Below are 15,156 nucleotides of genomic sequence, written 5' to 3'. Positions count from 1 at the left end.
TCATCACTCTTGGCGGGTCGACCCTGATTGAGGCTGATGACTTCTCACCTCCCAGAGGAGAGTTTGCATAGACATGAACCCCTTCGAATGTCCAGTGGCTCGGCAGAAAACCCAGGCACCTGATCATCCCACTCCCATTCCAGCACTGCCAGTGCGCCCTATGGTTAGGCAGCTAATGCTTAGAACACTCCCAATTCCTTCCACCTGTCCAGTGGTTAGGCGGCTAGTGCCTACCTCACATGTTGTGTAGGATGCTCTAGTGCCTCAACTCTGACACCCTATTGTTACTCCTCTCGTTGTTCTGGTAGAGGCAGCTCAAGTTTTGGTTCCCCCTCCTTCCTATAGAAAAAGGGGTGCCAGACTGAGCCCCTCTTGCCTTATTCTCATTAGGCTTCTGTGTTCACTCGGCTCTCTCATCCTAAGATCTATGTGTAGACCCCGATGCTTCCTTTAGCTCATATTTCCCCTATCCCTAAGGCAGTGGGTTCAGACATACCTTCATCCTCCGCCTTTGGCCTTGGGAGAAGGACCTGGAGTAATAGAAATAAAAGACTTCATTTAGTTGCATGTGAGGCAGATAGGTAGCATATGATAGAGTCAGTGGCTCAGCAGGAGCCTGTTCAGGAGTGGTCCTCATGCAGCGGGAGCCATAACTAGTTTCAGTTACACCTACCCCATATGTTATAGTAGCGCATGAGATAGAAGCGGTCCAAGGAGGATGCTTCTCTCCACAGTCACATAATGGTTATGAGGAGGATGTTGCTCACATTATGGTAGCCCCTCCTGTTACCACTAATTTATCCCCGAGCTAGCTAGGGTCCCTAGGGACGATGCTGCTCGAGCCCTTACCTAGAGGATTCAGAGAATTATCTGTCTAGTGTGAGGTCAAGGGCCTATCAGTTAGGAGAGCTTACTCTGATAGATTTTTCAGGCGACCGTTCAGTTGTAGAGGCATACTTTGAGGCAGAGATATAGGTGGAAGAGAGGACAGCCACCCAGGAAGCTCGTTAGTTCAGTTCTATCGATTCAACTGCCAATAATTTCTCCTAGTTGATGAATCCCACATCATCATGTATCGAGACAATAGTTAGAGCCTTCTTGACCTCATATCAGTTCATTGGTTGTGTCCCTTTAGCAGTCAGTTGCTCTTATTGGATCCCACCATAGTAGGTGGGTTTTGAGACGTGATAGGCAGAAATCCCTATTTGGACAGTATAGTCAGTAGAGGCAGTTGAGCAGATGGAAATAATTATTCCTTTCAGGTCTTAGGTAGTCCCAATGATTTGTGATATATATGTTATAGCTCCTCCTGATGGTTTACTAGGCTGGGTAAAGGCAGTTTCATTTCCTAGAACCTATATGATCTCTTCCCCTATGGGTCCGTGTATATAAGCACTTTGTCAGACCTTTTCTGAGGAGGACATACTCAAGGATGATTCAGATGGAGATTTACCAATACACCGTATGTGTGTGATTACCAGACGAGCAGAGAGAGAGCCCAAGGATGATGATGAGTAGGGAGAGCCTGAGGTGGGTGGATCTCCTAGGTCAGTGGATATATAGGCCATAATTTTGCTCCTTTAGACTCAGATATCATAGATGACTAGAGCTATGGCGGTGATGACTGCTCATTTGACAGCTTTGAGGGTGATGCCCTAGATAATGGGCGTAGGCACTCCTACTACATCTAGGGACAAGCCAGTAGTACACCAATAGCACTAGACCCTGTAGGAGTGGATAGGGTCTAGAGAGTAGTCCTAGGACCACCTATACTGGTTACTTTTACTTCCTTAGTTTAGAGTCAGAATGTACATTTATCAGGAGGAGATATTTAGGACCTGATAGCTCAGAAGGTCAAGAAGGTCATTTCCTCTAAGAAGTTTAGAGAGGTAGTTAACATGGGGAGACCTTACCTAACTGAGTATGAGATTGAACCATACCCCATGATTTTGTTCCCCCACGGTTCAGAGTTTTTGACGAGTTTGAGAACTCGAGGCAGTATGTGGATCAGTATCGGGCCATATATTGAAACATAGGAGGGTACGATGCTCTGATGTTTAGACTTTTTATCAGCACTCTAGTTGGGGTTACCTTTGCTTCATGCGCCGACCTCACCAATGACTCAGTTTATACTTTTACAGAGTTAGAGCAGTTGTTTGTGTAGAGATTTGTTAGTGCTAAGCACCATATTACAGTTGAAGAGTTGGTTATGGCCAGATAACATCCTCAAGAGACTCTGCCAGATTATATAGTCAGATAGAGGAACCTTAACTTGCAGTATGAACCCCCAGTTATAGGAGCAACAAGCAGTACAGATTATGTTGAAGAACATAGATGATCCCATAACACCCTACTTGAAAGGATTTAGCATTAGAATCTTTCAGAAGTTGTTGACAAAGGTGATTAGTTTGCAGGATAGCATATCTGATGTAATTCCTCCTAAGGTTGAGAGTCAACATTTGCATAGACCTTAGTGGTAGGAGTCTTTAGGGACACCTCCTCCTAAGAAAGGGGAGGTACACAATACTTATGGGACACCATATAAGGTCAAGAAGCTCATAGTCAGTTCAACACCATCATAGTAGTCGTACTCACCCGATCAGTCAGCAGCACAGCCTAGACACTCCCATAGGACTCTAGAGAGTCAACAATACCTATAGAAGAAGCTTAGTAAGGAATACTCATTCAAAAGGGAAACTTTAAAGAAAATTTTCAAATTCCTTTTTAAGAAGAATATTTTAACATTCTCTAACAACAACAGAGTGAAGGAGGAGGGACAAACAGACCACCCACTCTATTGCCCCTTCCATAGACATATCAGGCATGTTATTGAGGACTATTATATGTTGAAAGACATAATTGAGAGGATCATGGCTAGTGGAAAGATACACCTGCTGGACAGTAACTTAGTATAGCCCCAGGAAAAGACTACTCAGGTTGTTCAGATGATTTTGAGTCCCAACTAGAGTGACAGCTGCAATGTTAGTTAGGGCAATAGTAGCAGATCAACCCATGGTTTTGAGGGAGAGTGACAGCTAGCACTCTATGAAAAGATTAAGTAGATGATTAAGAAAGTAGTTCATAGTTTAGAGGCAGTTTAGAGGAAGTCTTCCCAGGCCAAGTCGATAGTTGCCTCCCTAGTGATTTTGCGAGTACCTTTTTTTTTTCTTCTTCTATTATAGTGCCTATTGAGCATGTTTCTTCTTATTTTCCATGTAATAAGAAAATATATGAAAAAGATAACATCATTATAACCTCAGAAGGGAAGATGGAACCCTTTCCAACACTTATGCTGAAGGACTTCATTCACCTTTTGATTGATGATGAAATAATAGAAGAATGTGATTTTGACTACTTCTGGTCTCTTGTTCCTTCAACATTTACTTCTACTTCTTCTAGCACTCGCTCTCTTCATATTTTACATACTTCTTGCAATGTGAATGATCATGTATGTGATGATGAGTCTGAGTGTGATGAATAACCTATCTTTACTTTTTTAAAGGGTGGTTGTTACATGGATTCAGAAGATGAATATGAGAACCCACTCTAGGTACTCTCCTTAAAGCCAATACAAGCCATCACCGCTGAGCCAAGTGAATCTCCTGTTGAGGACGACTCAATACATGAAGTTCACTTGCGTTCATAGAAGGTCCTTCCACCTATGATGGCTAAGAACACAAAAGAAAAAAGATAAAATATTATTACCATGCATGATGATCCTATTTCTTCCTCCCAATAGCTGTTTAAGGTGAAAGGGAAAGGCCCTTAGTTGGATGTTAATTATAATGTATTGGCTCATTTAAGAAAAATTTCTTCCCTTAGCATCTATGATGCTTTAATGATATGTCTTGACTTGAGAGAGACCTTAGTAAAAGCGATGCTTGAGCTAGAGTCATATCAAGCCTACTTTGCTTCCGAGTCTATTGGGAATGTATGCCATTTGAGATAGATGTCATGAATTATCTTTTTATATCATGATCTTCTTTTGGGAACTTCTGAGCATAATTGTCATTTATATGTCATTATTGAAATTAATGGTTATGAGTTGAATAGGATCCTCATTAACCAGGGGGTTTTAATTAATATCCTTATATATGAAACTTTAAAGGGTCTTTTCCTAGGTCATTTGAAGCTTTCTTCTAATAAAATCATGTTAAGAGGCTTTAATGACTAAGGCCAGCGCACTCTAGGTTATATTAATCTACCTTTAAAGTTTTGAAATTTACTAATTGAGGTAAAGTTTTATGTGATTGAGTCTGATAGTTCATACAGGGCTCTCTTAATAAGGCTTTAGCTCAACGAGTATGAAATGGTGCCCACTATCTTGCACATATGAAGTATATAAGGAATTATGTCGAGTATTCCATTCCTTGGTATATTTAACTCTGTTATGTGCATGAGGTTTCTATTTACGATGATGTCAAGCACTATATGCCTCGAAAGACTCATAGACCTCCCCCTGCCAAATCACTAGTTATACCTGCTAGCATTGTATAGGGTCCTAGGCAGTCACATGCACAGGGTGCTATACAACCACAAGTACAGGGTCCATCATAGGTTGGTAGTGAGGAAGGTGTTTCCATTACACATTCTGATAGTGCTCCTTTTTAGTTTGTAGTTGGGCACAATGTTCCCCCTAGTAGAGGTAGGGGAGGACAAGGTAGAGGTAGATGTAGAGAGCCAACTCACTTACGGCAAAACTACGACACTCAAATTCCTCCTCCCTCACACTTGTATACTTCTTCTTTGACTGTAAAGTCCGACTCTTCAAATGATGAGATGATCAATGTCCCTCATTATTCAGTCTCCTCATCACCCCCAGATTTCATTGATTATAGTTCACTCCCTACCTTTTGTAGGTACATGATACTTGAGGGCAGTTTATTCTTGGAGAGTAACTCAAACGAAGAAGGAGACCGACGTTAAACTACTAAATAGCAATCTCTATCCCATCAGATGTGCAGAATAAGAGTTGAGGAGTCTTATCAAAGTTCTTATGATACTCCTTCCACTAGTGTTTGTGGTCCGCTACAGACCAGCGAGCACATTATGCCTCCACTGTATAAAACATTCGTGCCACCACGACCTAGGGAATGTGCTTCTTTATCCCACAGTGTATGTTCCCCACTAGGTCCTAGGAGTCAGGGTCCAGTGGAGACCGTTATGGATATAAAGGTTATAAGTGTCCCTCATTACTTTTCCATTATTGTATAAGGCTATGTAGAGCAGATTTTGTTCCTTCGACTTGGTCTGATGAACGAGCTCTACAGTAAGCCCGTGTTTGGCAAACTTATCTCCCCTGAACCAAGGAAGGTGTGGATTATATGGGGGAGAGTCTAACTACTCATACTAATATTCATATTGTCTCTCATTCTTATCTAGTTATTTCTCTTATCGATGAAGAAGACCCGGATGATATTAAGGACAAGGTCCTTGATACTCCACGAGAGTTCAAAGAAGACACCTCTTCTGCCATGGATGAAATATGTGAGGTAAACTTAGGCCCTGAATTAGATCCTTGGCCTATTTTACATAGTATTTTACTATCTAACTCAGAGGCTCAAGATTACATCAAGCTGCTCTTAGAGTTTAAGGATTACTTTGCCTAGAATTACACAGAAATGACTAGTCTAAATCTAGAGGCAGTAGTCCACAAATTGGCTATTAAGCCCGATGCAGTTCCTATTAAATAATCACCTCGTAGGATGAGGTTGGAAAATGAATAACAGGTGATCGCTAAAACTAAGAGGCTCATAGAAGCTAGATTTATTTGTGAAGAGAAGTATTCCACTTGGTTTGTCAATATTGTTCCAGTCTAGAAGAAGAGTGGACAGATTTGTGTCTGTATTGACTTCCGTGATTTGAATAAGGCATGCCCTAAGGATGTTTTTCCTTTTCCTATCCCCGAGCTTATAATGAATATAGCTTCATCTCATAGCATATTTTCCTTCATGGATGTTTCATCTGATTATAATCAAATCAAGATATCCCTTGAAGATGAGAAGTTTACCACATTGTCGTACACATATATGTATATTTTGTTATAAGATGAAGCCCTTCAGTCTCAAGAATATTGGGGCCACATATCAATGTGCTATGATAATTATCTTTGATGAGATGATACACGAGCAAGTTGAATGCTATGTGAATGATATGGTGGTCAAAAGCAAGGTCTGTGGAGATCACCTATTAGATCTATGAATCATTTTTTAACACCTACACAAATATGATTTAAAAATGAATCCTTTAAAATGTGCATTTGGAGTTAGTCCAAAAAAGTTTTTAGAATTTATAGTCCTCTATCGTGGCATTTAGATTGATCCCTCCATGATCAAAGCCATAACGAATTTGAAAACCCATAAAATCTTACCCAGTTGAGATCTTTTCAAGGTAAGCCTTCTTTCTTGTAGAGATTTATCTTCAATCTTTCTTATAGATGTCATCCCTTCACTGCCCTTGCGAAGAAGGATGTTCATTTTTATTGGGATGAGTGTTGTCTGGAGGCCTCTAAGAGTATAAAGTGCTACATGATGAACCCCCCCTATTTTAGCTGCACCCATCCCAGGGAGGTTGTTGATTCTCTATACTACAGCCCTGGATAAATCCTTGGGTGCATTGTTAACTCAAGAGAACGAGGAAGGTAAGGAGAACTCCTTGTACTACCTTATTAGATGGATGATACCTACAGAGCTAAAATACCCAACAATGGAAAAGTAATGTTTGGCTTCGATCTTCGTAGTGTATAAGCTTAGACATTATATACTTTCGCATAGGGTTAACTTGATTTCTCGAGTTAACCCCTTGTAGCATTTGATGACCCGTCTAACCCTCTCAGGTCATTTAACACACAGGTCTATGATCCTAATGCATTTTGATATTACTTTTGTCCTTCAGTGGGCAGTCAAAGGATAGACTCTAGCTAACTTTCTTGTTGCTCACCTAATCCATGCAAATTCCCCACTCAATGATGATCTGTCGGATGAACTAATCATGAGTGTGAATGAACAGGAGTCCCTTACTTTGAAGTTCTACTTTGACGGTGTGTCATCCATTAAAGCTTTATATCCAAATGAAACTTCCACTGTTAGGGTATGTTTGGGCCACTAGAAAGTGCCACCAGTGCCAGATTCATGGCTCGATGGTTCACCAACCCCCTAATCTACTGCACCCTACTGTATCATCTTGGCCATTTATAGATTGGAGCATGGATGTAGTGGGTCATATTGACCCTCCTTCCTCTAAAGGTCATAGATTTATTTTAGCTGTAACTGATTACTTCTCCAAGTGGGCAAAAGCTATCCCACTTAAGAAAGTTAAATAAGAAGATGTGATGTGTTTCTTCCTTGATTACATCATTTACTAATTTAGTGTTTCGCATCGTATAATTTTAGATAATGACTGATTATTTAGAAGCACCAAGATCACTATATTTACCTGCTGTCATAACATTAATTAACAAAATTCTTCGATTTACTACCCTGAAGCCAATGGCCTAGCGGTGGCATTTAATAAGACTCTCATGCAACTGATAATGAAAATTCTTATTACAAATAAATGAGAGTGGCATGATAGATTACTTGAGGTGTTATGGGTTTATAGAACTACATATCGTACTCCTACTCAGTCTACCCCATATGTTTTAGCTCTCAGGGTTGAAGAAGTCCTCCCACTTGAGGTCGAGCTCCCCTTGCTGTGTGTGGTAATTAGTCATAATCTTTCTCATAAAGATAATGCCCGACTACAGTTAGAAGAGCTTGGTGGTTTAAAAGAGCTTCGTTTACAAGCTTATCAGAACCTCAAGCTATACCATGCCCGTATGGCCCGATCGCATGATCTCCTCATTCGACCCCATACTTTCTAGGTTGGCGATTTAGTTTTTATTTTGCGTAGGCCTATCATTTCGCGTTGTCACCAAAGTGGTAAGTTTGAGCCTATTTAGGAAGGCCCCTTCGTTGTAGAGCAAGTCTAAAAAGGTGGTGCTTACCTACTTTTTGATGCAATGGCATTCATCCTATATCTGTCATTAGCATATAGTACTTGAAAAAGTATTATGCTTGAGTCTTGCACGTTGCAGGGGGGAGCCTCCCAACCACCTATAAATATCCCTCTATATTTGTACCCCATGAAAGGATAATTCTTACTTTTTACAGTTTATGTGATCACGACGATTTGTCCTCTACCACATGATATTTGTTACAAAGAGTATAAGATTATCCTTAAATGTGATACGCTGATACGCCATAGGGATATTTGTTCTTATGTCTGTGCACACCAATCGCCTTGGTGCTAGCGCATAAAACCTCATATGTGTCCTCCCCTTTGTGGGGACTTGTTCTTCCCCAGTTTAAATTATCACCCCAAAGTGTGGTCTGTGATATCAAAACTAATAATTCAAACCCATTTATGAGATGTGATACTTTTTCCATGCCCACCTATATCAGTCAGGTGTGGTGATGTTGATCCACTATCTCTATGTAAATTTCTTTTTTTTATTAGTCATGATACGATAGTTATGCTTCCCAATTCATTCACATGAGTTGAATGTGATCTCAGATATCAAAACCATTAACTAAGACCCTTAAAGCATGTGATATTGGGTCTATATTAACCCATGTTAGTGGGGAGTGGTAATGTTTATCCTCTATCCATATATAAATTTCACTCATACATCAATTTTATTATGAATGTGCTCCCCAGTTTCATTCATGTGGCAAATGTGACATGGGTTATCAAATCCAATATTTCACATCTTTGCAAGATCCTGCATAATTTCTCTCTCCCCAATTTTATTCATGTAGCGAACATGGCCTGGGTTATTAAAGCCAACCATATATCTCTCTCTTTATGTTCCAATCATTAGGGGATATTTTCATACTAGGAGTAACTTATGAATATGATAAATGTTCCTTCTATTATGTGTTATCTTCAATAGTATGGTGTACGCCCAATCTATGACTATGAACAAATAAAAGAAAAATAAAAAATATATATATGATAAAAAAAGAGTGAAGCTCTAAATTGAGCAAAATCGGTTTCCCTTATCATAAGTGGAACCCGACTTTACTCTCTAAGAGCTCAAATTCTCCCCTTTTTATGTTATTTTGATGTGATAATAATGTTGTCCAAGAAATTCCACTGGCATTTGGATACTCAAAGTCACGACGATTTGTCTTCTACCATGTTGTGATTAAAAGTTGGCTTGGGAATATTATGCAACATTTTTCCTTGGATTTCTTCCAGTTATATTTACTTTCTCCCTCACATCCATACATATATCTGTGTTAGGTTGGAGTTGAAATGACTTTCATCTTCTATCCTACTATTTTGATATGATCAGGCAGGTAGTTGGTTACTTACTTACTTAGTGAGGTGCCCGATAGAGTCCCTGGGAGGCATACCGCACCACCCTTGACTCTTTACTCACTGTTTTGATATCATGTGAGTATTGAGCTGTTCACATTCGTTATTTTGATATTGTCAGGCAAATGTTGAACCTTAATTCGGTAGTGGTGCCCGACAGAGTTCTTGGGAGGCATACTATACCCCACTACCCCTTGACTCCTTACTTACTATTTCAATATGGTCAGGTGATTATTGAGCCATTCACATTTGTTGTTTCGATACGGTCAAGTAGATGTTGAACCTTACCTGGTTGAGAGCTTGATAGAGTCTATGAGAGGCATACATCACCACTCTTTTCACCTTCTATTATGTTATTTCGATCTGGTTAGACAAATAGTTGGTTTACTTTTTTTACTTTGGCTCCCCATTCACTATTTCGATGTAGTCAGGTGAATGTGGGACCCTTTTACCTTCTACCCTTCTATTTTGATATAGTCAGACAGATAGTTGATTTACTTTACTTCTTTGCTCTTTGTCTCATTATTTCGATATAGTCAGGTGAACATTCAGTTTGTCCACATTCATTGTTTAATTTCGATATGGTCAATGGATGTGAGGCTCCCCCTTTCCCATTGTTCTCTCCTCTATAGGGTAGGGAAAGGAGAGGATCCCCCTTACTTTATCACATTTTGGTGATCTTTTACTTATGCTCTTTACTCTACTTTACTTGTCACATTCAATCAAACTCAACACGTGCATTTCACTAGTTTGTTCGTCGCCCCTGTTGGGAGTCCGTTTGTTAACCTTGTTTTCCCTTCACCCTTTGGTCAAAGGATTTGACTTGGTCAAATTGACCTAGCCAGGCCCCAAGACCATCTCCCTTGGGTTAAGTGGGTTAAACCAAGTCTACTGAGCCCAGACCTAAGCCCTAGGTCGACCTAGTTTGAAACAAATTGATATGAACCCCTTTCATTTGATTTCAAATCAAATCTATAATATTAACTGTCATACTTAATATTTGTACTCTCCCTCTTCTGCAACAGTGAATAATGTGAAATTTTTGTATCACTTACTATTTAATGAATTTTACAATTTGGCCAGACCCCATAATTTTTTCCTTTTCTTAATTTTTCACATAAAAAATTCTATGGTCTTACTACTTTTATATGTATGTGTTGAATTTTTTTATAATGTTGAGACGTAAAATACATTCTACTGACTCAAATTTTCTAGCACGCAATAATATGTATGTGTGTGTGGTGAGGGACATATCCCCGTGGGCCTCCCTCAATCTGCCTCTGTATTAAATGCATCGGAATTAGGTTGATTGGATTCATATCATATCAACCATTTTTTGACACCTCATATGTGCCTAAAATTAAATGTGAAAAGGAAAGCCATAATTAAAAAAATGGCTTCACCAAACCGTCCTCAAATATAACTGAATATGAACCGTTTGAATTTAACACTACCACAAAAAGGATGAGATAGAGAGAGAAAAGATTATGATAGTCTTGATGTATTTTTTACGTCATAAGTACGAAATAATTGTTCCAAAAATTAATATAACTAACCAAAATATAAGATGTCATTAATTTATCATAAAAAAATATATAAGTTTAGTTGTAGTGCTGAATAGTTATTTTGTAAAGATTATACAAATATCTTTAAATAAAACTTTTTCTTTATTTTTTCATGATTTACTTTTATTTTCTTGAATTAAAACAGCATCAGAAGCTCCTATTTAATAGGCCATAGAGTACTTTTACTTACTGTTCTCAGGATTGGAATAGAGAAGAAGCCGACAAAAATAATATTCGGAAGCATGAAGAACAGCGAAAGCAATTGTGACAGAGGATTATCTGTCAACCCGACAAACCGACCCATGTTCTACCCGGTAGACCGGCTATTTTGCTATAGAGTTCCAATACTTTATATATATATATATATATATATATATATATATAATTTTGGGACATTATAACAAAATAATTTAGTATAATTCATGGGCTGTTTTACTGAGGATAAAAGAATATAGTATATTTAAAATATTTAAAATTTTTTGAATGAGTGAAAAAATTGCAATTTTTTTTTTTAATTTAGCTTGTAGTAAAATGAATGCATGTAAAGTCAAATAATAGTGATAACAGACGATTGCAACTACCGATTGTAACGCCCTAAAATTTAAATTAGAATAATTATCTATTTTATCACTTAATCAGAGTGACTAATAATTCATCTATATTGACAAATCTAGCGAAACCAATTATAAATTATATACATATAAGTATTTCTATTCATTTATCAAAATTCTATTTGCAATAGCCAGAATATTACATCAATCATCAATCCATCCATCTTAGTTCCTAACTACAATACACTAGAATAAAAAAAAAAACAAATAAAAAAAATCTAAAAATTTGATCCACCTCACTCCACATATTTTTGGCATATTCTATGACTTGAAATCAATAAAATATACATAATAAGTTTACAACGCCCAACATAAACTCAAAATTATCAATGCTTTCAATGCAAGGTCTTGTGAATTGATACACATGTTCGTCTCAATAATTACAAAATCATTAGTAATAGCCATCAGTATAAACAACGATCAGTTACTAGTAATACGAATCAATATGATCAGTAAAACAAAAAAGCTCATAAATCATTACACTGAAATCCAAAAAATCAATATCATATATTGGATAATCAAATATCGGGATAATCAACATAGTGTCAAACACAATGCTATCAATTATTTTCATATTAATGGTTTTATTATATATTTTCTGTCTAATATTATATCGTATATTTGTCTATCATTATATCATATCAATATATTATATCAGTATGCTTATCAATATGTTGCATCAACGTGTCTATCAATATAACTGTCATATGTTATGCCATATTATATAAATCTCAATGCTAGTTCTATGAACACTATATAACTTTTATCTATTAATCAATTCAATTATTTAATATGCTATCATGTAAATGCAAACATTGATACAATTATAAATAGCAAGACAGGACATCCATTATTTGAAGTGTAGTTTTTCTTCTTTCCATCTATCATCCATCGATCATATCAATCTATCATTATCTATTAATCACATTATTCAATTATTTCTATTAATAATTTATTTTAATATGTGACTTTTAATAAATCTATAAAAAGTTATTACTTTCTACTTGTCAGCATAATTAATCAATCAGTTACAGGCTAACATTCAGGATTACACCATAAACCCTTTCTTATTTAAAGGAAAGTCATCAGCCCACCATAATGTACATAAATTACATTTTAATACCTAAATCATATTAATTATAATGTTAATAGCAACCTTCCTTGCCTATATACAAATCTCATATTTACCATATATTGGCCATATCATTTTCTCTATGTAATTCAATATTCAATATGAAATGCAAGAAAATATATACACTTTTCATTACCTTTAAAAAATCACAACAATCGATTTACCTGATAAAAATTAATAATATTATAGTCAAAATGCTCATAAAATTATATATATCATATATAAAAAGTTATATGATGAAAGTTTGATAAATTGAGAGAACATATATTTTTATCAATTTCGAGAAGATTGAAATCATAAAATACAAAATCACTAAAGATAAAAATAGGATTCAAGTTATCTAACATGATCATATATATAGACATGCTCATTTCTTGAGGCCCAACATTGCAACGTACACCCTAAAGCCTTTTTTTGTCTCCAAAAACCTAAGAGCTCAACACAAGGGTAGCTCTACCCTGATGCCGCAGTGCTTTTAGTGACGTCGCTCCATCAAGGACTACGCCACAACACGACACCTCAAAATTTATAGGAATTTTAAATCAAGCTATTTTATAAAATTCATATTGAGACAATCTACCAACTTAAAAAAAATGTCATCTCTGATATTTTCAATCATCAAATAATTAAAAGAAAAAATACGATAAAATATATTCGTTCAAATCAAATTAAAAACCAAATCAAAATAAAAAACCAAATTGATAAAATTTAAAACTACTACTTATTGTTGATTCATCAATCCTACCATTTATTAAATCATAATTTTAAACAATCAACTCATCCGCGCATTTATGCATATCATTTAATATACTATTTTGTGAGAATTTTGAGATCATTAAGTGTCCATTTTGCAAATCAATTCCACTATAAACTTTAAAAAAAATTCATTATTTTATTACTACTTTTTAATTTTTAAACTTCCAAATAGATTTATGTGATTTTCTATTTAAAATTGAATAAATTAAATAATTATATTAATATTATATATTATTTTATTATAAAATATCCTAAAGCATTAACATATCTCATCAAAACCATTTCCCCTTAATTGATTTTAGCTAGGAGAGACCTCGTGAGGTAAAATAGAGAGAAAAGAGAGGAGAGTGAAAATAAAAGCTCAAGTTTGGAGGTCGTACAATAATTTTCGTCCGTCGAGCCTACTGGGATATTCGCTTTAGAAACTGATAAGTGACATTTAGGATGAAAGACATTGAGTGTAAGGAGAAAGCCCACCGACGTGTTCCTAGAGGAAATGTCTAACTGCGGTACTAAGCATGCAATATTAGATGATTCGATAGAGTCAAAGAATGATAAGTTCAAAAGAAGTCTCGATGAGAGGGCACACCAAAGCTGATTTTGATGGAAGTACCATTGAGACTTGTAAATTCTATCATCTTTGCAAAAATAGTGAGGCTTCTAAAGAAATACCACATTATTTGAATAAGGGATAAATAGCCGGAGATTAAACCTCCCACCCTATTATCCTACACATGCACCATAAAATTTCGTAGGTGTAGATTGAATAAAGCTGTTCTTAGTCGCTATATCAAAGACTATGAGAGAAAATTTTATCGTCCCATATGCACATTAGATATCGAAATGTCATTGGGACACCAAAAATTATATTGTGCTTTGTCCTAATCAAACTTCGAAGAGGCTACCTTATGATGAAGTGAAGATAAAGAAATATAATCGTATCTTCACCAAGCCTTTAGTCTCATCTGATTATGATACCTTATCTATTATAAAATGACTTCTTGCAACTTGAATGTCCTTGTCTAGACTGAGTAAGGATTAGATGGGTTGTGGATCTAATCTCTCTAAGGGCAAGAAGACGAAGCTTGCATCAAAACAATGAAGTATCTCATGGCTATTCTAAACAATACACTATGGTTCACCGGCATAGACCCTAGCGAGCATGTCAAAGGTACACACATGATGTCTGATGATGTTGCACGGGTTAAAAATGAATTTAGATACAAACCTAATCCTTAGTCGGTGAATTGACAAAGTCAACCATGTTTAATCAACAAAAATTATATCAACCCATAGAATCTTGATGATAGCCGTGTTGATAAAAAATCTCAACAAAAGGGGGTCATAAAGATTTATAATATCTTCCAAATACCTATAAAAATTAAAAATCCTAAAAATACCATGATTTAAAATATTTAAAATTAAAACAAATCATCATACACTTAAAGTTAAATCCATCTACCTTTTGCAACAGTTTATCGAGGTGGTCAAATTTAAAAATTACTTATGCTCATAAAGAGATAATATCTGGTCTAAAATATAAATATAATTCAATTTCAATACATCTCTTTCTAGTAAGGATGTGACAGGTGTCCTCTAATCAATATTTTCATAGCCAAATGACACCACACTAGTGGTTTCAAAGCAAAATTTAATAGAAACGGTTATATCGGGACCCTCTGACCAGATGGTTTTGCTACCAAATGGAACCATTAAATTATGATCATGGTCA

Source organism: Dendrobium catenatum, unplaced genomic scaffold (genome assembly GCF_001605985.2).
Source record: "Dendrobium catenatum unplaced genomic scaffold, ASM160598v2 fragScaff_scaffold_231, whole genome shotgun sequence".
Taxonomy (NCBI): Eukaryota; Viridiplantae; Streptophyta; class Magnoliopsida; order Asparagales; family Orchidaceae; genus Dendrobium; species Dendrobium catenatum.
This window is presented reverse-complemented; position numbering follows the sequence as displayed.